We start from the raw sequence: 25,756 nt of genomic DNA, 5'->3' as shown, positions 1-25,756 counted from the left end.
CTACAACTGAAAGAGATGGCATCATGCAGAGAGGTTTTGAGCTGGTAAGAGGTAGAAAATTTCAGCCAAAACTTTTTAAGGTGAAAAATTTAGATTTGGTGACACCAAAATATTTTACCAATTTGTGTCACTTTTGTTCAGTTGTTTGTTTATATATTTTTTAAAAAGTCCAAAAAGTGTTTTTTTAATTCAAAATGATTTTTTATTAGTAATTTCCTTCAATTTTAAAAATGCTCAAAGTCAAAATGAAACATTTTGTTTTGGGTTGAACAAAATATTTTATGTAACAAGAAATTAATTGTGCAAGGGTTTTTTTGTTTACTTTTTGATTCACTGAAAAAAATAGGAGAAAAAAACATTTTTTATTTTATTTTTTTTAATTGACAGCAATCTGAAAAATCAGTTATTCACACAGGTCTTGTAGGAGGACAAGAAAAAATATGCTGATTTGGAGAGTAACACTTATTCTAAGTATAGGAGGAGATTTTCCTACACCCCTCCCCAAATTCTCCCATCCCCCCCAGTGGGCAAAACACACTGTGGTTACTACAGATACCTGGGATGACAGAGGCCACAAAAATGGCTGGCTTAAATGTCATTTGATTTTTGTAAACATGTTTGAAAGTTATTCAGGACAACACATTTAGGGGACCTTGTATTATGAGGCTTATGGAGTGACTTTCACACTGTTCTGTACAAAACAGTCAAATATATCAGATTTAGAGGGGCACTGTCAAGATAAAAATCATGTAATGTATCACAGTTGCTTTTCCTCTCAAAAGATAGCCAGGGCTTGAACAACTGTAGAGTTACTACAAGACTGAGGTTCATTGTCAAATCTGTGTGAGCGCCCTGACCTAGAATAGCAGGGCTACTGCAAGTTAGGATTCTGGTGCCTTGGCCGAGGTTTTTCTGGGGAGCTGATATAGCCTCTGTTTGTGTACTCATATGACTCCCATCAAAGTGCCTCTAAACACAGCTCCTTAGACATTATGATCATCCTGACTGAAGATGATTGAGTCTTACAAATGATTCAAGTCAGTGCTATATGCATCTTGTTTACATTAACATTAAATTCACACTCAAGCAAAAAAGCAAACCATATAGTATGTAAAAGGCAACAATCAGCCTCTTCATCTCTCATTTGCTGCCTTCTTAATAAATGTGGAACATATCATAAAAAAATGGCATTTAAGATAAGGATCTTCTCCAAAACACAGCAGGCCAGATTAAACCTGTGTAGCTGCATTGACTTGAGTGAATGACACAGCTCTCTACCAGCTGAGGATGTGGTCCTCCATTAGTTTGTTCTTCGTGGTCAGTGATGGGAAACACAGCAAATCCTCCATTTTCCTGCAAAAGTGTGAGTGATAGTCACAATGATTTTTATGTTGTTTGAAAAAAACACAACAACCAGACTCAGGAAATTAATTTTATTTCTAATTAGGCAGAAATAAATGGTGAAATTCAATGAGCCCAAGCAGTAACTGTGGGGGGAGAGTGAGTTACCTTTCTCTATTAGACTATAATAATGTTATATACTGTATAAACAGGCCACCATGACCTTTAGAGCCACTTCAGAATCCAATAAATGACATTAGCCTTGACTCTGTCAGCAGCATAGATTTTTATCAGGATATTGCTGTTTACTGCCACTGTACTGGGCTTTCATTTTTCTGCCGTTTTTGTCTGACTTCAAATTCAGAAATGTTCTAAAGCTTATTTACACATCAGATTTTAAGCAGTTGTTAAGTGAAAGAACTACAGCATTCACTGGTCTTATACCACTAAACTTATCCAGCTTACATGATTTTTCATTGTTTGTCTTATATCTAGTCTGAGTCTACGTTAGTGTAGAACTGAGTGAATGATTTGCCTTTTTGATTTGGTGACACGGGGACTGTCAGGACCCTTAGATTCCATTACTGGCTATTAGAGGGACTATTATATAGTACAAAGAGCAGGAGACTGGAAGTTAGGATGGATGGAATATATTTTTGGCTCTGGCACTGACTCTTTAGGTAGCCTTAAGGCAGTTGCTTCACCTCTCTATAAAATGGCCATTATAACACTGATGTCAAAGAGTTCTCTGCAGAGCTGGATAGGGAATGATTTTTTTTTTCACACTAAATTTTTGATGAAGATGATTTTTTTTTGTTTTAGCAGAAAATTTTCTGTGATTTTCCCCCAAAATTTTTGCTGAAAAAAAAAAGTACTTGAAAATGAAAAAAATGGGGTTTTCAAACATACAATGGACATATTTTGAAAAAAAAAATCAGATTTATCAAAAGCCTGTTTTTGGGGGGGGGGGAAGGGGGAATGCTATGAAGTACAATTTTTGATTAGCCCTCATTTCCTGTAGTCTTTGAGATACCTTCCCATTATAGCCAGCCTAAAAAAAAGAAAAAAATCTTAAATTATGACACAGGTGAATTTGTCCATATTGCTACCCTGGTTCACTGAAAACCTAAAAGAATAAAGCTATTGGCCAAGCAACTGACTAGATTCGCACTACTCAAATTTCCATAAAGCTGGCATCACTTTCACTTAAATTGTACAAATATAGCAAAAACAAACAAACTTCAGTGATATTGTTTAATATTTTAGAGACAAGACATGAGAAATCTTCATGAGTTTACATCTGGAGGGACGACTACTCTTGTCAAAAGAAAAGTAAGTACACAACCAAATAAGGCAGTCAGTGTCACATTATAAAAATACTTGTGACTGGGAGCATTACAAAGAACCTGCCTCTGCTACCACAGAGTTAAAACAATTCAGCAAGCATTAGAGTAAAGCTGCCATTTTTTCATTTACTAATTGGTTTTATCTCCCATGGCTGTGCGTTCCTGTTCCATTACTTGTGTTTATTATTTATGGATAACTTTTGGTCTATCTCTGATTGCTGGCCATAATGTTGGTCATTGCACTTGTGGTCTCCTGTGTCCCACACTGAAATTAGATGATTAGTGAAACTTTAAACCATTAAAAAAAAAAAAACCTAAACAAAAAAAACCAGAGAAGGTTCAAAGGAAAAGAGCCTTATGTATTTCTGCATCTGAATCTGGGTTTAGGTCCTCAGAGTTGGGATGGATGTCAGTGCATGACATCTAGTGGTAGATTGAGGGCAGATCCATTGATGAAGAGGTTCCTAGGTAGCAGCATTTGCACCCTGCACTAGTGGCAGTTATTTCCATCTGATGGTGGTTCAGTGGCATATGTGAAATGAATTTGTGATCTCAGTCCAGTCTCTACTGGACTAGTGTATACACAGGATGACCACCAGCACTTATTTTAAGGGACAACCCTTATTAGGATCCTAGTTCCCATTGTCCAATAAGGAGGTACCGAGAAACATTTGATCAGAGATAACATTTCTTTATAAGCTATGAACATGCAAAAGATCATACAGTGTTATATATAATAAAAGTGTGTGAGAGAGAGACAGCGTGAGCGTGTTTTGTGTTGGTGGGATGGACAAAATATTGTGAGGTGTTGGCCCTTAAAAATAACTATTATCTGTATAAGTGACTGGTGTATCCTTGAAATCTTATTGTTTACCCTGTACATTGGCCAGATAGGAATCCTACTTGGCATTCTAAACAGTGAGAACAAAAACTGAATTGGGCCACTGAAGCCAAACTACCATTCAGGTAGGCCCTCCAGCTCTGGAAAAGTAGGCATTGTTGCTGACTGTACTGTATCTCTTCTGGGGATACATAAAAAAGTCAGCTTCCATGGCTATAGAAATGCTACATCACCAGCACAAGTGAATGGTATTTTTCATGTCCTTAAAGTTAAGCTCCTGCTTGAGTGCTTTGCTGGGTCAGAGCCTAATAGAAGTGATGTTAGTTACTTAGTCAGTTTTCTAAAGGAAAATAAATAGTCAATTAATTTAAAATATTTAAACATAGCACTTAAGGCACTTATCTGTAAATAGCTTTTAACTAGCGTGTATGTGTTACTTCCAAAAAGCTATGTTGAAATAATGCTAAGATCCCAAAACCAAGCATTCAAAAATTAGGTAATGTCAGAATTAAGATTACTCTGAGTTAGGCAGGTGTCCTGTTGGGGAAAGAAAAAAAATGTAATGAAAGGCTGTATAATAATACATATACATAGGGAGCTAAATTAAAATTGCACAAGGAATCTTTATTCTGACATTGCTTAATTTTTGAGTGCTTGAGTTTGCAACGTTAGTACTGTTTGTAATATAGTTTTTTAGTGCAATTTCATAATCACAAATCAACTGAAAAAATAAAGTCTATCATTTGGAATGATATTGATGGCTATTTTAGGTCACCAGCAGGGTTTGGAACTTTAGCTTCGCAGAGCAAGCCTCTACCACTTTAGCTAATGGTAGCAGTAAAAGGCTGTTACTCTATACATGGATTAGCTGCTATTTATTGACAGAAAAATGTAGAGACTCAGGACTCCTAGGTTCAATTCCAAGTACTGTAGGGGAATGTGCCAGAAATTGTTCTAGTGGTTATAAACCCTTTTACGCAGTGCTCTATGCCCCTTTGCTCTTATCCACCATCCTTCTGTCCTTCTCTCCACCCCTGCTCCTCCAGCCTTACCTTTTGCCAGGCGTCCAATGGGGTGATGGGGAAGACAAGGGGCTACTCTTGGCCAGCTCTGGAGACACTGCAGCTGCTGCCTTCCCTTCCAGTTTTTTCCAAGGCAGCAGTGCAGGGCAATCCATGGCTGGGAACCCACCGCCCACAGAGGAAGTAACAGCTGGGGTGCCTGCATCCCTGCCCATTGAGGGAGCCCCTGATGAAGTCCTGGCGCTGCGGGCTGAGGGTGGGTAGGACCCAGCACTTCCCTGAGTCTTCTGCCCCAAGTAGGGCAGTAGTGTAAATGGAGGCTGCAGCCCAGGTGCTGGGGCTTTCCACAGGAAGTAGAGGCACTGGGTGGCCATGGGCATCCCCGGGGCTGCACCCTGTGTGGCACCAGGGGCCCAGACTTGGCACATCCCAGTGCTTCCTTCCCTGGCTGCAGTCCCACAACCCTGCCTGTGACTGGCTCTGTGTTCTGCGGGCCATGCACTAAGCTGAGCTGTGCCACTGGAACACCCTGTGTGCTGTGCCCCACCATCTTCTCTGCCCTGGGACAGGCCTCCTACTGGATGTGCTCCTGCCTTTTGCTCTTATCAACCCTTGGCCCTGGACTGGCTTTGATACCCTTCCTGTTCTGCCTCCTCCACCTGCTTACTCCCTTCCTTTCCTGGCCCTCCCCATTTTTCACCCCTCTGCAAGGCTTCCCACGTGTACGAGTTTTACCTGGACAGTACAGCTTTTGTTGTCTGTGTCTGGGTGCCATTTGACAAGCCCTGATATCTCGTTTTAAGTGAAACACATAAGCAACACCAACAACCTTACTGCTTAAGTGCAATATATTGTTTAGTGCTGAAATGTATATTTTACGTTTTTGTGTTATTTTATGTTAAATAAGTGAAAATATGTGCTGTTCTTTTGTTGAACCTCTAGGGTGACCAGATAGCAAGTGTGAAAAATTGGGACGGGGGGATGGTAAATAGGAGCCTATATAAGAAAAAGCCCCAAATATCAGGACTGTCCCTATATAATTGGGATATCTAGTCACCCTATGTAGCTCACATGTCTTGTACCTAAGCCCAACACTTTCTGGTGTCTTGTTTTGACATAATATCCATCAGCTGATGTGACATGTGATTCATGACTCACAGGATTTCAGGTGAGAGGACCCTCACCCTGACCTTCAAATTGTTCTGTAATATATGCAAATGGAGGTGGCAAATGAACAATCCACCTTCTATGACAAAGAAAGTTAAAAGATTTTGTTCTTTCCAAGATGAGTGACTTGAAATTGATGAGTTTAAAGCCTGGAGTTCAAAAAAAAAAACCCCACAGTGATAGAACCTCAGCAAGATGCAACATATGCCACACATCATTTAGAGTAAAACACAATGGTATACTGGCTGTATGACAGGTTTCAGAGTAGCAGCCGTGTTAGTCTGTATCCGCAAAAAGAAAAGGAGGACTTATGGCATCTTAGAGACTAACAAATTTATCTGAGCATAAGCTTTCGTGAGCTACAGCTCACTTCATCGGATGCATTTGTATGAGTTCATCTAAATACTGATCACCATGAATGGGCTTTTCAGGCTCAGAAATCCAGTAACACTCTGTCTCAGGTAAAAAAAGACTGTAAGCAAAACTGCAGTATAGGCCTACCAGTTTATTTCTTTTTCAGTATTTTTATATTTGTACGACCTAGCCATTGATTGAATTCCCTTATATATAGTATGTGTTTGTTTAAAAACTGTTCAACCTCCTGGAATAAAAAAATATACATTATTTCTATTAGGGTATTACTTAAAAATGCTACTAACTTAGTGTTGAACATTGGTTTTTTACATACCGTATCGTATTAATGACATTCTAAAATGCTTGATTTGGAAATCTCTAATAGTGGTTAAATGTGTCTAAAAACGAAGGCTATATAATGTGGTTATTATGTTAATGAAAAGTAGGAAGTGGTTTTGAACTTGAATACTTTGCTATATGCAAAGTAAGGTGGCTTTAATTAGGAATGTAAGGATATCTGGTACTTTTAAATCTAGTTAGTTTTTTTTTTATAGAGTGTACAAAATATCTACTGCAACTTAGCATAGCATGATTAAGCATACAGCACTATCAGTTTTGTCTGCAAACTTACTTTTGGGCATGGATACACTTGCAGATGTAGAGCGCTGTAAGTTAATCCAGCCCTCGGAGAGCACAGTAGGGAAAGTGCTGCAGTCTGTCCACACTGTTAGCTGCAAGCGCACTGGCGTGGCCACATTTGCGGCACTAGCAGCGGCATTGGGAGTGGTGCATTATGGGCAGCTATCCCACAGGGCACCTCTTCCCATTCTGGTGCTGTGGCTTGTGGGAAGGGGGTGGGCATTCTGGGTCCTGTCTCAACACCCCGTGATGCATTCCAGCAGTCCCTGTGCTTCCGTCTACATTTGGCGCCATCTTTCAATGTTTTTTGTACTGCACACTCTGTCTTCCCTTTCGGTTTGCGCGAATGGAGTCCAAAGTGCTGAGGAATATGCTGATGAGTCTTGCCAGCACATCGCGTTTGGCGGTCAAGTTACTCCTTAAGCTACAAACGGACAGTGAGGAGTCCGACGATGTCGACCCACGTAACGCATATGACACGACTTTGCTCATGGCATTCACGGACATGCTCACCACCGTGGAATGCTGCTTTTGGGCTCAGGAAACAAGCACTGAGTGGTGGGATCACATCGTCACGCAAGTGTGGGATGACCAGCAGTGGCTGCAGAACTTTCGGATGAGAAAAGCCACTTTCATGGGACTGTGTGATGAGATCGTCCCCCACCCTGTGCGCAAGGACACGAGATTGAGAGCTGCCCTGCTGGTGAAGAAGCGGGTGGCTATTGCAATCTGGCAACTCCAGATAGCTACCGATCAGTCACTCACCAGCTTGGAGTGAAAAAGTCAACTGTTGGAATCATGTTGAGGCAAGTTTGCAGGGCCATTAATCGCATCCTGCTCAGAAGAACCATGACTCTGGGTAACGTGCATGAAATTGTGGCTGGCTTTGCACAAATGGGTTTCCCTAACTGTGGAGGGGCGACAGATGGGACGCATATTCCAAATCTGGCACCAGCCCACCTAGCCTCCGAGTATGTTAATCAGACGGAGTATTTCTCTATGGTTCTCCAGGCATTTGTGGATCACCATGGGTGTTTCACTGACATTAACGCAGGCTGGCCTGGAAAGGTGCATGACACACTGTGGCGGTGAGGGACTCACCCCTGTGGCGCCTCCTGCTGGTCTCTCAGGGAATTAGCGTTCCAGCCTCCAGAGTACCCTTTGCAGGCTGGTGTCTCACTGCTGCTGGCCCTCATGTCTCTCCCAGACACCGGTGCCCCTTTCCCTGGAGCCCTGCCCCTGGCAGTGCCCCCACAGCCTCTGGGTCTCTCCCTCCCAGGGGAACTCCCAACCCCCTATCTCCACCTCACCTCAGTCTTTGACTACTGCCAGTCATCAACTGGGGCAGACTGTAGTGTAAATGCCATCCATCACCGGCAAGCGGGGTTTGGACCTGCTGCCTTTGCCTACCCGTGGGCTGCTCCCTGCAACCCCAATACCTAGTTGGCCTTACTTTAGGCCTGCAGCCTGGGGGGCTTCCAGGCCGGAGCACCCCAGCTCCTCTGGCCTTCCCCCAGCCCTGCTCCACCTCAGGTATTCTCTCAGCTTCCAGGCAGCCAAGCCCTTCTCCCTAAACAGCTAGAGGGAGAGTCCCGTCCTCCCTGGATTCTGGCCCACTGCACTCTTATAAGGGCCAGCTGGGCCTTAATTAAGCTGGCCACAGCTGTGATCAGCTACTCACTCAGGTTCCCCAGCTGTTCTTAATCCCCTTATTTCCAGCCACAGCCCTCTCCAGGGCTGCTTTAACCCCTTCAGGGCCAGAGCGGGGTGACCACCCCACTACACGCACGCATCTTTCGGAACACTGGCCTGTTCAGGAAGCTGCAAGCCGGGATTTTCTTCCCAGACCAGAAGATCACCGTAGGGGAAGTCGAAATGCCCATTGTGATCCTTGGAGACCCTGCTTACCCTTTAATGCCGTGGCTCATGAAACCCTACACAGGGAGCCTTGACAGCAGCAAAGGTCGGTTCAACAACAGGATGAGTCGGTGCAGAATGACCGTGGACTGTGCTTTTGGCCATTTAAAGGGCCGCTGGCACTGTCTGTATGGGAAGCTGGACCTGGTCGATGACAACATCCCCACGGTTATATCCACATGCTATACCATCCATAACATTTGTGAAGGGAAGGATGAAAGATTCACTCAGGCATGGAACTCGGAGGTTCAACACCTGGAAGCTGAATTTGAACAACCAGAGAGCAGGGCTATTAGAGGGGCCCAGCGTGGGGCTGCAAGAGGGGGATGTCTTGAGGGAGCAAGTTGAGGCTGAAAGCCACCAGTAATGTTTGGTGTCCTGCACGGGAGTGAAGAGTGATGGTTCCAATGTTAGTAGGAATTTGTGTTTGATACACTGACTTGCAGTGCATGTTGCTTTCCTGAGCTAAGGTATCTTTTACTTAATGCAATAATAAAGAATGTTTTCAAAGCCAAAAAATCCATTTATTGAAAAGAAAATTCATTTATTGAACAGAAACACAACTGCTTGGGAAACAGAAAGAGCAAGGGGGTGGGGTGGGGAACAGTTCAATCACAGATTTGTTTATGTGCTGTTATCATATTCAGCCTTCCTGTTTGGAGTGCCGTGCAATGAGTGCTGCACTTCAGGCTGGCTAAAATGCATGATGATGGAGGTTGAGTGCAGTGGGTAAGGGTCGTAGTTTGCAGGGCTGGGTGGTGAAGCTACAGGTGTTGGGGGCAACTGGTGGTGATAAGAACCCGGATGTGGGGGAAAGTGGGTTGTAGGTGACATGGGGGCACAGGGAAAGAGTTTTGGGACAAGGGCTGCAGGGGGAGACAGGCACGGTAGTACTCCGCCTGCATCGCTATGAGCACCTGTATCGAGTCTGCTTGGCACTCCATGACGCTTTGCAGCCACTCCGTGCTTTGATGCTGGCAATCCACATTCTGCTTGTGGACCCCCCTTTCACTCTCCCGCCACTCCTGCGCTTTTTGATTTTCATTAAGGGACTGCTGCATTACTTCATGCAGCATGTCCTCTTTACTTCTACGTGGCCTCTTCCCAATTCTTTGGAGTCTTTTGGCCAGTGATAACAAGGACAGCTGAGATCTCAAGGTTGCATCTGTAAAGCCAAAATGCAACACTTAACAGAGGCAGCATTGTTCACACCAGACAGAGCAATGATTCACCCGTACTTAAAGACAAGCACAGTCTACACAATAGCAGAATTTGCCCTTCCCAAAGCGAGCACACATAACCCACAGGAGCCCCAAAATGTTGAGTAAGCACAGGGGTAAGGGGGGCTGATTGTTTCATGGCCGTATTGTCCTCTGGGTTTCTGTGCCTTGGGGAGAGCTAACACCTGCAGAGGGCCCCTATACTGAACACTGTCCCCACATTTTCCACAGGAGTTCATCCTGGAAGATACCTCGCTGCTGAGGGTGACCTGGGAAGCAAAGGAAGGTCTTCTGCTACAATGTGGCTTCCACCCTGGCCCATATGCAGCTTGCCTGTGTGCATCATGGTCCCCCTGCCCCTCACAGCACAGTGGCACAGACATGTTAGCCTGACTGGGACAAGGAGCTAAGTAGCTCTCCCAAGGAACCTGCACAAGCACATTGCCCAGCTTCTGCATGAGCCCTTTGAAGAGATCACTGAGGCCGATTACTGAGATGTGAAAGAGCACATCAACGCCCTATTCTGCATCTAGGCATGCATGCAGCACTAACCCTCCTAACCCCAAGAGCCCGCACCGAATAAATTCCTTCCCAAAATAAAAGCCGTTTAACGGGAACTTCCTCTGGTGTTTGTCCTTCCCCAAGCACTGGCCACCGCAACTGGCTACCTTCCTCCTGGCTTGAGAACAGCTCCTGGCTGCATGCATCTAGGGATGCAGGGGCATCTCCCTCCTCCTCAGTATCCTCGCTCCCGCTTTCCTCCTTTTCCTCCTGCCTTGTTGAACTGGGATCTGAAGTGTCCATGGTGGTCCTTGGAGTGGAGGTGGGGTCGCCCCCCAAGTATTGCGTCCAGCTCTTTGTAGAAACGGCAGGTCAGGGGGGCAGCACCGGAGCGGCGGTTTGCCTCACGGGCTTTGTGGTAGGCGTTCTGCAGCTCCTTCACTTTAACCCTGCACTGCTGTGCGTCCAGGTCATGGCCCCTTTCCATCATGTCCCTTGATATTTGTCCAAAGGTATCGTAATTCCTATGGCTGGGGCGCAGCTGGGACTGGACAGCTTCCTCCCCCCAAACACTGATGAGGTCCAGCACTTTGCCATTGCTCCATACTGGGGATCGCCTGGCGTGTGGAGGCGTGGTCACCTGGAAAGATTTCTGAGAGCACTCCACACCTTGCTGAGCAAACAGGAAGGGGATTTTCAAAATTCCCAGAGAATTTAAAGGGCGGGTCTGACGGTTGGTCACCTGAGGGCAGGGCAGTAGAGTTCAAACTGATGACCAGAGTGGCTAGAACAGGCATTGCGGGACACTTCTGGAGGACAATCAGAGCACACTATAGTACCAGGGCGTCCACACTGGTGCCGTGGCACTCCAGCCGGGGCGCAGCAAGTGTTATGCCTCTTGTCAAGGTGGATTACCAGGAGCACTCCAGCCACATGCCTTGCCAGTGTGGATGCGTTGCGAGTTAGGGCTCCCAGGGCTGTTTTAATGCACTCTAACTCGCAAGTGTAGCCATGCGCTTTGTTACTGTTAAAGGTGGTTGGGGTTTCGCAGGTGTACTGCAGGTCACAGTTGATGTACATGAACAAAGCGGGGGTGGGGGGGCAGGGGAAGGAAAGGAATCCTGTACACTGTACTTGTCAATAGCTATGCCTTGCACAAAACAGTGCTAATTATCCTTAATGTTTTCTAAACCTACCTTCAAAAATTGCTAAAGCCCCCACGCAATGAAGAACAACGAAAAATAATACCCAAAAATAATAAAGCACAGTATAAAACATAAATTATCTGTCAAAGCAGAATAGGGAAAAAAATCAATTCTACTGTGTGTCCATTAGCCAAATGGCCTTTTCAGAGTCTTTAGTTTCAGTGGGAGTTTACAAATGCTAAAGAAATACAGTTGGACCAACTTCTGGTCTAGTCAAAAGTATTACCTCACTCACCTTGTCTCTCTAATATCCTGGGACCAACATGGCTACAACACTACATACACAGAAATATAGTGGTTACATTATGTCACAACACAGCAACAGGATGGAGAGGTTACTGCTGGAAGATTCCAATATCCAGTTCAATTGCAATCAACGTTTTGACTCAGTGGTTTCCTTTGTGTCTGAAAGAGAAGCCTTGGAAAATCCCTTATGGTATCCCATTAACATAAGAGTAAATACAAGAAACATAGTCAAAAGATGCCTGGCCTTTTTATAGAGCTCTTGTTGAAATGGTTACCATTTTGCACTTGTTTGATCAGGAATTGCAGCAGTGCTGGGTAAAATAGAACAAAGTGGCTACTCTGCATGTAAAATAGGCCTCAAAGTGCCTCTTTCTGAACCCCTCCCCACTCCAACCCCCAACCCCCATCTTTCTCCCACTAACCCACTCCTCCAATCTTCCACTTGTTGTCTCCATGGTAACAGCAGCACTGGGATTCTGTTGAAGTGTGTTTTCAAAGCTGCCTTTACTCTGGGAAGTTAGCATTTGACAATTTCTGTCCATTTTCCTGGTTCTGTCAAACCCAGCTAGTTTCTGTAGGCAGGAGAAGTCACCTGTAGAACTTCATTGTAACTGAAAGTCTGTTCAGCTATTAAACACACTCCAAAGAGCAGCTTCCCTTACGCTTTGCTGCTTCTTTTGATTGCAAATGGTGTCTGATGACAGGAGTTGAAAAGCTTTGTATCAGTGGAACATTGTGCAAAAGGATTAAGTATATACAGGTTGGTTTGTGCAGGGGGTTAGCAACCTACCCAAAACAAGCAAGGCAAAGACAGGGCTGTGTACTGCCTAAGAAAATACACGTATGTCCAACTCTCTGATGTGCACCCTGATCCCATTAACTTCAGTGAGGTTACACAAGGTGAATGCCATTGGTGGATAAACCCATGTGCATCATATATATGTGGGGCCCAAATTCAGTGCTTCGGGAAGCTGACACATTGATTTCCCAGGCATATGTTGGCCTTAAGCTGCTCCTACGCTGGAAGAATTTCCCTGCAGGCCTTAAGTTCACTCTATGGCCCCTTTCACCACATGAGCAGCATGAAGGGAACACAGAATGAGCCAGAAACTGGACATTTGTTGTGTTTACATTCTGGGTCTTGATCCTGTGAGGTGCTAAAGTCCCAAGTGCGCATTGACTTTGATGGGACAGAGAGTCTTCTATACCTCTCATTTGGTGCTCACCACCCTGCTGAATCAGGAAGTATAAGTTTCTTGTGAGGAAAGGTTTCTTATTGTTGGATCATGTTTAGAGTTCTCCATGGAATGTGTATGGAGGCAGAGTTCCATTAGCCAGTCTGCACTGACTGTGTAAATTCTTTAAGTACTAACGGGCACAATGTTTTTCTTTTTTCCCTGTGTTTAGTATTCTCCAACAGCATTTCACATCCGCAATTTGTATCTTCTGCATTTTGTTTCAATAATCACCACTATAATGTGGGTTTAGTTTAGTTGAATCTTGTAGTCTTTCTAGCTTTCTCCCTTTCAAAGGAGAGGAAAAACTCCGTTACCCCATGGAGATGAGCCCAGACTAAAAACATATATACCTGCACTCCTAAACTTGGGGAAGTTTGAATCCATATCTGAATGTGGTAGGTTGGGCCTGTCTCTACAATAAGCTGAACCAACCCCCTGGATATGAACACTCCTAGTGCTGGTTGTTAGAAATCTAGGCCTAGTGTTTGAGACTCTCCCTAATAATATTTTGCAGTCATTTCTATATCCTTTTTCACCCTGGAGGTCCCACAAAAATGTTACAGCTATACAATCTATACTATACATATATGCAATCATCACTGAAATGCAGCTACCTCTGGGGTACAGGTTGATAGGTGGGCAGAGCAATGAAGAAAATCACACTGCACAATGGGAGAGGATGACAAATTTTGGACAAGGACACTGGGACAAACCCTGCTTTAGGAAAACTACTATGGGCCTTTAATGTCCAGGTAGAGCACACAGGATCATTGAAAGACTAATATATCGGCTATGAGATGGCATTCAGGTTATCTGTCTTTTGTCTCCTGTTTAAGTACTTCCCATAAAAATAGAGTTCTTCCAAGAGTCCTCTCTCTTATATTATTTACCATCCTGGCATAGGCAGTTCTTCTTGCCTGCATGGACTACTAAAAGCATGTTAGCTGTCTAACATCATGCATTTGTTTCTCCCAAAAGCACCTTTACACTGTCCTATATGCTGGCCCTTATGCATGGAATGCTCTCCCCAAACCAATCTGCAAAAGCCATTAGAACTCTGTCCTCCTTCAAATCCCTTCTCAATGCCAATTTTGACCATGATTGTTATGGTATGAAGCAAACTGAGACAGTCTGGGCATGTAGCCTGTAAAGACTAATTAAAATCTTATATTTATTGGCATCTACCGGAAAAAAAAAAAGTCTGGAAACCTGCAAATTATACACAGCTAGTCATTTAACCTGGTCCTCACATCCTCTATGCCCCATCCCCTCCATGGTTTGTTATATTTATCTGTAGCATCTTGTCTATAATTAGATTTTAAGATAATTAGAAGTCAAATACTGTCTCTTACTCTATATTTGACCAGTGCAGTGCAGTGGGGCACCAGTTCTAACTAGGGCTTTCTGGGCACTATCATAACACACATCAGAATAATAATTAATCCTCTCAATCTACAGTGTTTGTTTTTTTTTAAAACCACTGGCATTTAATTTAGGCTTTTATGAATGAGAACACCAGTGAGCGTCGACTCCTGAGCTAAAATTCCCTACAACATGCAAAGCAGAGAGAGAAGAGAAGTGAAGTCAGACAGCGAGCGAGCGAGAGAGAGAGAGACCACACATGCACACACAGAGACTGATTACACTGATAACGGGGATCCATCAGGAAGTGGTTAGAGTGTCAGTGGAAATGCAGTGGGCAAGAAGTGCAGCATGAAATAAAAAAGCAGGATTTTTAAAAACCCTGCAGCCGCAGCATTTGACTTTCTAATAAAGTCAGTCTCAGAGGAGAGCAGAGATGGAAATGAGAAAAGGGTGCACTTGTGATGCAGTCATTCTTTCTGTCACTGCTTTATGGCTTTTCAGTAGGCCACACAAGGCCAATCCAGCAGAATATGAATCAGATACAGTCAAGGCCCCCACAGAATACAGTAGGAGGCATCACCACTCACTGTTTGGGTTCTAATAGCTTTTTCCACCTCAATAAATTCTCTCTGTAAACAAAAAGCCTGTCCCAGTCTCTTCCCCCCTCCCTCTCCCAACACACACTTTTCCTTTGGTGGTTATTTTGAGGGGCCTTGGCTAATTGTCAGAGAATTAACAGCCAAGGAAAATTCCATGAAGCAGCACCCATTTGTAGTCAGTTTTGTTCCCATCATTAGGACTTGTGTTTTTACCATTCAACATTATTACTTGGCTATGTGTGGAGAGATATGATAGGCAGCAGAGAAAATGTGTTAAAGGGCAAAGGGTATTCGAAGCTCAAGCATTTTCTCCACTCATTACATGACTCAAACTCCCTGTAAAATACTGTTAGGGTGGATAGAGGTATTTTATTATTGTCTCTGGTGGGAGTGTGGGCATCATTGTGCTACACCACCCTGATCCAAACAATTGCACTCCAAACACTGTCAACTCAATCCAGTATATACGAAGCTATTCTGATGAACTGTTCAACTGCTGTCAGTTTTCGCAAGTCTCAATATAATAGATTCTTGTCAGTCAAACATACAACACCAGGAAATGTAAGTTAATTCTGTTGACCACCATGCCACCTGGTCTTAAAATGGGCCGCTGGAGTGTGTGTAGCTATGATTCCACAATTTCATTTTCTCTGTGCTATACCTTTAAAAATAAAGGCACCCTGTTCCTCCATTACTGCACGAGGAGGTGGATTGAAGGCAACTTTTCACTACTTCTGTGTTCCCCATGTTCTGGGACAGTGGGGGTGGAGAGAGGGCGGTTTCTCACCCCCTCAACTGTAAGTTAGGGCTTGTCTACACTGGCACTTTACAGTGCTGCAACTTTCTCGCTCAGGGATGTGAAAAAACACCCCCCTGAGAGCAGCAAAGTTGCAGCGCTGTAAAGCGCCAGTGTAGACAGTGTACCAGTGCTGAGAGCTGCGCTCCCAGTGCTGGCAGCTACGCCCCTCAGGGAGGTGGGTTTTTTAGAGCCCTGGGAGAGCTGTCTCCCAGCGCTGCGCTGCGACCACACAAGGCACGTTAAAGTGCTGCCACAGCTAGCCCTCAGAGAAGCCCCAATGCTGCTGTAACTAAGGATATGTCTACACTAGAAATGTAAGGCAACCTAGATTAGGTCAATTTACAACCACCACAGTGGTGCATGTCCACACTACCTTCCGAGGGTTGGTGATGCATGTGCTACCAGGAGCCCAGCTGCCCCACTGGCTCCCAGGCAGGCTGTCCCCGCACCCACTCCCTGTTCCCAGCTTGGAGCCGGCTCCATTTCCCCCCCGACTCTCCGGGGAAGCAGAGAGGCAGCTGGGCTCTAGCTGCCCAGCTTTCTTGTGAATTTCAGGGCTCCTGTTGTGAAGTTGAGAAGACAGCCAGCAGCCAATATAAGGGACGCGTAGGCGCCGACCCCTTGGCTGCTCCAGGGCTGGAACACTCACGCCGGGGCGGGGCAATGACCAGCAATAGAGCTGCAGCTCCAGCCAGGGATCAGTAGTTCCTGGGCAGCCCCATCCCCACCGATCAGCTAGTACATGGTTGCGTTAATCGTCTATGAGCTGTTCAACTTTTGTGGCCCCTGGGCTTGCTGCAGTGGAGGCAGAGCCAGCCCTCCTCCAGCAGCCTCAGGAAGCTGCCCTCCACTGCTCCAGCTAGGGTAAGCGGTGGGCTGGGGGAGGAGCACAGCGGTCATTCTGCCCTGCAGAAGACCAGCCTGATCATCAGCAGTGAAACCCTGCTCACCTGGGTCGCCCCACCTCGTACCTAGATCTCCTGGGCAAGCTCCAACTCCAGGCAGCACTAGGTGAATCCTGTTTCAGGCAGAGGAGTCTGGCAGAAGGTGGCTGTAGTGTCGGGAAAGGGGGAGGGGAGTCCACCAGGGAAGCAGTTTGGTGGCGGGGGGCATGTAGAGTCACTGCCAGTGTTGAGCTGCTCTGATCTCCCTAGCAGGGGTGGCAGGTTTGCAGAAATTTTGGTGGTGCCCAGAACCCCCCCGCCTCAAACTCTACTCCCCACCTGCCTAAGGCTCTGGGAGGGAGTTTGAGTGGGGGAGGAGATCTGGGGTGCAGGCCCTGGGCTGGGGATTAGGGTGCAGGAGGGGTGCAGGCTCTGGGAGGGAGTTTGGGTGCTGGGTGTAGGCTCCTGGCTGGGACAGGGGTGCAGGAGGGGATGAGGGATGCAGGCTCTGGGACGGCATTTGGGTGCAGGCTCTGGGCTGGGGCAAGGCGTGGGAGTGTAGCAGGGGGTGAGGGGTGCAGGCTCTGGGAGGGAGTTTTGGGGCAGGAGGGATGTGTGGGAAGGGGGATGTTAGCCGATGGCCAGGGATGTTTGGTGAGGTGCCAGCTATGCCCGTTTATACCATCCGTGACTTTAACCGCTGGGACGCACTGTCCCTTCGTGGCGGGCAGCCCGGGCTAGGCTGACGGATGCCCCAAGGTCCTAACCACCCGTGACTTTAACTGCTAGAGCTCAGAGCTCCTTCGCAGCGGGCAGTCAACACTGACTGACAGGTGCCCCAATGGCAGCACTAAGAGCCTCTCCACACCCGTGACTTTAACTGCTAGAGCTCAGAGCTCCTTCGCAGCGGGCAGTCAGGATTGACTGACAGGTGCCCCAAGAGTTTGCCCCGTGGAGGCGGCACAACTCAACGCTAGGCTCTTAGTACTCTCACCTAATGGCCAGGCTTTATAGCCAAAACGGCTGAGGTTCTTTTAATTGTGTTGGCTGCTTTACAGTAAACCAGAGAAACAAGTCAGGCTTATGCATAAATGGTTACCAAAATTTATTAAACTAGATTCTAATCATGTGGTTACAAAATTGCTAGTGCCTACTTATTTAAGTGTAGAGATGTTACACACACAAACAAGTTACAAAACTGAAGCTACAATCCCAAAGAGAGAAAACAAAGTATAGAGCTCTATTTCAAAATATGTGTACACTAAAGATAGGAGATCAGGTGTGGGTGCTTCTTACCCTCCTTGCATCTCTCGATTCCAGCGGTGCCAAGCCAGGATCGGTCACTCAATTCCGCAGAAAGACGAATAAGGGACAAGGCTTAGGGACCCTCTTAGCTGCAGAAGCTTTGGGAGGCTGTCACTTATCTGACCAGCAGATAGATAGTGAAAAGCACTCAAAAATCATGGTGCTGTAGGTCCCCTACTTATACCTCTGTACTCCTTTATTCTCTTTCTCCTTTCTATGCCAAATTGGGGCTGGTCTGTCGGGGTGACGCCAGCTCTCGCAAGAGTAGTTCACACTTGCAAGGGAGAAACAATAAGTTTCGACTACTGGACACTTCTTTTATCAGGGTAAATATTTTCCCACCTAGGATGTTGGTGTGTGTGCATCATGCTGTTTTAGTAGGGGCTAAGAGCCATGTCTGTCACAGCGCCTCTGCCTGCTGTGAGCCCAATTGTTGTATACGTTCCCAGAGGCACATTGTCGCAGCACACCTGTGCTTCTCTCAGCTTCAAAGGCTGTGCTGGAGTGCCCTGGTGTTTTGGCTCCCGTGTGTTTCCAGCAATGCTGGTCTGAGGGGGGGGGGCTGGCTGTCTGGCTACATTCCACCCCCTGATGCACCACACTACATCCCAGATTGCAAGGTGGCGGTGATGCCAGCACCTCTTGCCCTCCTTGGGGAAATCTAGAAATACCCAACAACCAAATTAGAGGATGAGGGTTCGCGGAATTGGTTAGGATCCCTTTTTAGCTCTAGGTATCTGATTTGTGTGGAGGAAAGAGCAGTTTGAATCAAACGCTTCATAATACATAAAGTTACACAAAAAACAATTACAATAATTAAAATGGTTAAAACAGTATTTACAACCGAATGTAAAAACGGGGAGAGGGAAAATCCCAAGTGTTGAGCTAACCATTGCATCCATGAGGTTTGTCCATTCTCAGCCACTGCATGTAAAATTTTAACTGCACCTTTAATAGCAACCACATCTTGCTCTATTTGCCCTGAATGATTTACATAAACTTCTTTAGATGATCCCGTTACATATTTCACAGGCCGTCCCCAAACAGTGCGATGCCATTGTCCCACCTCCCCCGAGTCAATGCGAGCGTTGTTGGTGTACCATACTGGTCCCCACTGAAAGATGTCGCTTTTGTTCCACCAATCATTTAGGCTGAGTGGTACAAATTCAATTCCCAGTCCATTGATTGAATTTTAGCAAGGTGCACATCCAGCAATTTGTAGCACCAGCAGCTGAGGCGATGGTTTGGATTGCTCCCCGAAGAGGATGTTCTGGTATTGCCAAGGTGACTGGAGCCAACAGAAGGATCATGAGGGCTTGCAGGAACATATCTCTGGTGGGTCGTGGTCTAGCTAAAAAACTTATTTTAAAACCAAAAGCAAAAATTACACCTGCTATTATAAGTAATGGCAAATATATCAACAGTCCATAGTAGTCTCTAGTGATCACAGGTCTGCTGCATGGTCCATTTTGCTGACAGGTTAGCTGGCAGGTTGCTCGGAACCATGGGACCATTCCTGCAATAAATCACATGGTCAGCCGGTCTTGGATGCGATCCAAGCCTCTGTAATGGTTATTAGCCTTTTATCAGCATTTAAGGCACTCCATACACCTTTCTCTTTATAGGCGTGCAAAACGCAGGTAAAGGTTCCCAGGGCTGGGTGTTTAATCACCACAGTGTCTCCGGGAGCATACTTGGCACTGTGCAGTGGTGTTCTGGCAGGGGAGATAGCTTTCCCTGTAGGGAAGAATCCCCTGCTGATTGGACTTCCTGTAGGAGTCTGTCTGTTGTTTAATCTCTGCACCACTTCGTCCAGTCTGTCTCCCCATGTGCCATCAGTAGGCTTCAAGTGATTCTTTAGCAACCCATTCCAGCGCTCGACCGTGCCATTAGATTGAGGTCGATATGGAAGGTGGAAGGTCCATTGGACTCCATGGTTAAGGGTCCATTCCCTTACAAGTTTATTCTTAAAATGCGAACCATTATCTGATTGGATTTCTTGAGGCATTGGGACAATTGCTGTTAAGCGGTTTAGTCCCATAATTGTGGACAACCCTGTTGCCAATCGGGTTGGATATGCAAAACCAATCCCTGAAACAATTTCTACCCCAGTCAAGATGTATTTCCAACTCTGCCTTGTAGTGGGCAGCGGTCCGACATAGTCGACCTGCCAGGTTGCCCATAGTGTTTTCCCATCTCTTAGCCTGGCAAACCTTTGTCCTTCTGCTATATGTTTTCTAGTCTCAGCACAAATAGCGCAGGCTTGCACCAGGTCTCTAGCCTGTCTGTGGGTGATAGGCCACCCCCTGATATGTGCTTGCCGAACTAACTCATCACTTCCTGTGTGTCCTAAATTATCATGTAACCATGAATATAAGCGTTCCCATTCTACTTGTGTGGTAAAGAGCTGGGCAGCTGCATCGGCTAAATTGTTTAACTGTGCAGCTGGGGTATTATTCCTCTGATGAGCTGAGACATGTCCTATAGACAGGGGTTGTTGCAGGGCATGCTGATATAACCACTTCCAGTATTCCAGTCCCCATACTGGTTTACCTCCTATTTCCCAGTGGTTATTTTTCCAGTTAGTGATCCACTGAGTGGCACCTGCCCATACCGCATAGGAATCCGTATATACTGCGGTGGCTCCTGCTTCACAAGCCAGTTTAATTGCAGCCAATTCTGCAAGTTGTGCTGACCCATCAATTTCAGCAGTTAGGGGTGCTGCAGAGGTGTCTGCAGGCACTGCTGCAGCTTTTCCCTTCCATTTTCCTTTAACCAGCCTGGCACTGCCATCAGTGAACCATACTCCCTCAGGCTTAGAAGGATCAAATGGGGCAGCATCCTTAACGGGAGACTGCTGTGGAGGTAGGCGGTATTCATCAGGCATTCCTACTTTCCATAGGGATTCCTGAATCATAGTGGGGTTTTGTGCAGTGTCTGCACTACCTACCCTGTGGTGTATGTAAAGTGCCCATCTTTGGATAGTCATTTTTTGTGCTACACCAGGTGGTAACTCTTTCCCTTCCAATATAGGTTTAATGATTGGAAGAGGAGTGTGAATTGTGATGTCCTTATCCTGAGTTAATTCCTCAGTTTCTCTCAAGGCTGTGTAAGCTGCCAGAAGCACCTTCTCATAAGGCATGTAGTTAGCCTGTGACCCTTGCCATGACTTGGAACCAAACTGAATTGGTCGTCTGGGAGCAGTGTCACTTTCTTGCCAGAGAGCATAAGACATTCCAGTGGCTCCCACAGTTAGGTACAAATGGAATGGGGCTTCAGGATGTATGGGACCCAGAGCCTGATAGGTGTGTATCTCCCCTATCAGTTGCCTGAGGGCTTCCTCATGGGCAGGAGCCCATTCCCAGGCAGCACTTTTCTTTAACAAATTGTACAATGGTCTGGCTATAATGGCAAAGCCAGGTACATGTTTTCTCCAAAACCCCAGGGTTCCCAAAATCTGTCTCAATTGATCTTTACTTTCAGGGGAGGGTGCCTGATTTAGCTCTTGCACAGTGTCATTAGGCACAGACCTCCTACCTCCCATCCATACAGTACCTAAGAATTTTATCTCTTGGGAGGGACCTTGGCATTTCTCAGCTGGTAACTCTAAATTAAGGGCTTCTAGTGCTCCTTTGATTTGATTCATAGCCTCCTGTACCTCTTCTGAGGTTTTCCCACCTATTAAGATGTCATCAATGTATTGCACAGTTTGTACATTGGGTGGCAGTATAAGGTCATCTAGGACCTTTGCCAGTGCCCCATGGCAAATAGTGGGTGAGTGTTTAAACCCTTGTGGCATTCGGGTAAAAGTGTATTGTACACCTCTCCAAGTAAAAGCAAATCTTTCCTGGTCAGCTGGTTGCAAAGGGACCATGAAGAACATGTCCTTTACATCTAATACTGCTAGCCAGGGTTTATCCCAGGTTTGTATGGTGTTTACAATATCTGTTATGCTAGGGACTGCTGCCGTTAATGGTCCAGTGTTACTGTTTAGCTTCCTATAGTCTATAGTGAGTCTCCATTTGCCATTTGGTTTCTTGATGGGCCACACAGGAGAATTAAAGCGAGAGTGGGTACGAATTAAAATTCCTCGCTGTTCCAAATCTTTGATCAGGTCAGTAACAGGGCTTATGGCCTCAGCTGGGACATTATACTGCTTTATGTTTGTTACTGTTGAGGGCGGGAGAGCAGGCGCGCTGCTAAGTAAGTTTAAAGAATAGTGGGGAGGGCTTTCCTCTTCCAGGTGGGTGGCATGAGGAACAGAACTGACTCCAAAAGCCCATCTTTCCCCATTAATCCTTCCCTTCTTTCCTCTTAAAACGTCCATGCCCAGTATGTTGGCATTGCCCAAAATCACCTCATATTTTCGGGGCTGATGGTGGGGTTGCAATGGGATATCCAGTTTTATCTTAACTAATGGGTAAGTTATGGTACTGCCATTTACTCCTGTAACAAGTACCTGCTTTCGGCCAGTAAGTGGCAAGCCCTGAAAACTTTCTCGCTTAATCATGGACATTTGAGCCCCTGTGTCCATTAAGAAAGGAATAATGTGTTTGTCATTTACAGTTACATGTATCCGGGGGTCTTTTGCTGTTGTTTTCTCCTCTTTGGATTTAAGCTGGTTTATTAGGAGAGGAGATTGACCCCCGCAAGCTAGTTTCCCTGCTCTGGTAACTCTTGCAGTTGCTGGAGCAATGGAGTATACAGAGTGTCTGTAAGAGGGGGAGGAGGAGAGAGCTGCAGAGGTGCACTGGGAGTAGCATTAGTTGTCTCCCAGTCAGCTCTTTTAAAGGTGGTGAATAATTTTAGCCGCTCTGTGGGCAGTCCATTTATCACCTCTCTGGGATAACCTAAAGCCAGACATTGTCTCCACAACTTGGCTCTAAGCTCCTTTTCCTCCTGGGTTGGCTCTCGCTTGTTTTTATGTCCTTTAGATGGTGCCCCCTTGTTTCCCTGAAGGGAACGCATCTTAGCTTTGCCTGTCAGTGCTCTGATGTCTCCGAATTCTCTAAAGTATGACACCAGAAGGTTTAGCAGTGCCCGAAAGGTACTGTTATGTGCTGCAGCTTCTGTTCTAAGGGACAGTGCCATAGCCCTATGGTTACTCGGAGCTCCCTTAAGCAGGGGTCTGAGATCATCTACATTTACCTGACCCTCCCATGGACTTTCATAGTTTAACTCTTGAGGGTTTTGGCCAAGCATGCTAATGACAGCCGCAATTAATAGAGCTGCTTTTACCTCATCTATGTTGGTCCAGTGCATTACTGTGGGTTCATCTCGGTCTGCTGGGTAAATTCCTCTTGCCCATCGACAAGCCAGAGACCAAAGTGTTTTAGGGGTGTTCCCCTCTGAATGTTCCAGGAATATTCCTGCACCTAAGTTAAGGCGCTCAGTTTCTTGGGCTGTCAGGCGTATATATATCCACCCCCAGTGTCCCAGAGGCGGACCAGCCACTCTATTATACCTTCCTCAGGCTTTTTAGCAAAATCTCCCTGGATTGTTTTTAACTCCATGGGAGTATATTGGCGGGTGGTAATTTTGGTAAAGTGTGTTGGAGCTTTATTCCCTTTTCCCTTTTTACCTCCCCTCTTTGTTTTTGAAGAGGTGGATGGATCATTGTCATCCCCTTCTTCATCCTGCTCTGCCCCACTCAAATTTCCCTCATGTTCTTCTGATTTGTGCTGTGTGATAGCTGGTCTTAATTTTACAGAGGGACCTTCCTCCTCAGAGGAGGGGGACTCATCTGCTGAATCCCAAATATCTCCATCCCATTCCTCAGGGTCTAGCCAGAGAGCAGTCTCAACTTTAGCCCGGTTGATTCTGCGTGTTTTAGTCTCCAGCTTTTCCCTTCGTTCTATCCCTTCTTTCTCAATTAAGGGAAGTAATCTTTTCTGAAGATGTTCCATATCCCTATTCAGTGTTCTTACTCTGGTATCTAAATTCTGGCATTCCTTGCGCAGTGTGTCCCTTTCCTGTTGTAGCCTATTAAATTCTATTGCCAGACTATGATAATCCTTACAGGCAGCTTGCCAAATGTTAGTAAGCAGCCATATACAAGCACCTTTTCCTTTCCCTTTCTTCATCTTGCAGGCAGTTCTCCAGTTACAGAAATGCTGCCAGATCTCTGCTGGTTTTCCCCAATATTTCTCCAGCAGTTCTTTGCTCCACAGAGGATTTCCCCATCCCTCTTGGGTCAAACTTTTCTCTAGCTCAGGGAATTCTGTGGTCTTTATCATGACTGGTTTCATTGTGTTACTGTAGTGCAGCCTATATCACAATCCTGTTCGTGACGCCAAATCTGTTAGCCGATGGCCAGGGATGTTTGGTGAGGTGCCAGCTATGCCCGTTTATACCATCCGTGACTTTAACCGCTGGGACGCACTGTCCCTTCGCGGCGGGCAGCCCGGGCTAGGCTGACGGATGCCCCAAGGTCCTAACCACCCGTGACTTTAACTGCTAGAGCTCAGAGCTCCTTCGCAGCGGGCAGTCAACACTGACTGACAGGTGCCCCAATGGCAGCACTAAGAGCCTCTCCACACCCGTGACTTTAACTGCTAGAGCTCAGAGCTCCTTCGCAGCGGGCAGTCAGGATTGACTGACAGGTGCCCCAAGAGTTTGCCCCGTGGAGGCGGCACAACTCAACGCTAGGCTCTTAGTACTCTCACCTAATGGCCAGGCTTTATAGCCAAAACGGCTGAGGTTCTTTTAATTGTGTTGGCTGCTTTACAGTAAACCAGAGAAACAAGTCAGGCTTATGCATAAATGGTTACCAAAATTTATTAAACTAGATTCTAATCATGTGGTTACAAAATTGCTAGTGCCTACTTATTTAAGTGTAGAGATGTTACACACACAAACAAGTTACAAAACTGAAGCTACAATCCCAAAGAGAGAAAACAAAGTATAGAGCTCTATTTCAAAATATGTGTACACTAAAGATAGGAGATCAGGTGTGGGTGCTTCTTACCCTCCTTGCATCTCTCGATTCCAGCGGTGCCAAGCCAGGATCGGTCACTCAATTCCGCAGAAAGACGAATAAGGGACAAGGCTTAGGGACCCTCTTAGCTGCAGAAGCCTTGGGAGGCTGTCACTTATCTGACCAGCAGATAGATAGTGAAAAGCACTCAAAAATCATGGTGCTGTAGGTCCCCTACTTATACCTCTGTACTCCTTTATTCTCTTTCTCCTTTCTATGCCAAATTGGGGCTGGTCTGTCGGGGTGACGCCAGCTCTCGCAAGAGTAGTTCACACTTGCAAGGGAGAAACAATAAGTTTCGACTACTGGACACTTCTTTTATCAGGGTAAATATTTTCCCACCTAGGATGTTGGTGTGTGTGCATCATGCTGTTTTAGTAGGGGCTAAGAGCCATGTCTGTCACAGCGCCTCTGCCTGCTGTGAGCCCAATTGTTGTATATGTTCCCAGAGGCACATTGTCGCAGCACACCTGTGCTTCTCTCAGCTTCAAAGGCTGTGCTGGAGTGCCCTGGTGTTTTGGCTCCCGTGTGTTTCCAGCAATGCTGGTCTGAGGGGGGGGGCTGGCTGTCTGGCTTCAGGGGAGGGGGTGCAGGCTCTGGGAGGGAGTTTGGGGATAGGAGGGGGTGCAGGGGTGAGGGCTGTGGGGCTGAGGATGAGAAGTTTGGGGTGTGGGAGGGGCTCCAGGGCTGGGACAGAAAATTAGAGTGCAGGCAGATGAGGGCTCTGTCTAGGGTTGGGCTTGAGGGTTTGGGGCATTGGAAAAGCTCAGAGCTAGGGCAGAAGGGCAGGG

General features: G+C 46.0%; 1 long non-coding RNA gene across 1 annotated transcript in view; it reads left to right on the top strand.

Moving 5' to 3' along the window:
• The window catches only part of LOC141990048 (uncharacterized), an 86,195-nt gene extending 83,438 nt beyond the window's left edge, over positions 1-2,757 (top strand). The window contains exon 3 of the long non-coding RNA XR_012640062.1: positions 2,608-2,757. This is a non-coding gene — a long non-coding RNA (uncharacterized LOC141990048). The remainder of the gene's footprint in view (positions 1-2,607) is intronic.
• Positions 2,758-25,756: the final 22,999 nt, after the last annotated feature.

Source organism: Natator depressus, chromosome 6 (genome assembly GCF_965152275.1).
Source record: "Natator depressus isolate rNatDep1 chromosome 6, rNatDep2.hap1, whole genome shotgun sequence".
NCBI classification, from domain to species: Eukaryota; Metazoa; Chordata; order Testudines; family Cheloniidae; genus Natator; species Natator depressus.
The sequence above is the reverse complement of the archived record's forward strand: the minus strand, read 5'-3'. Positions and strand labels throughout refer to the sequence as shown.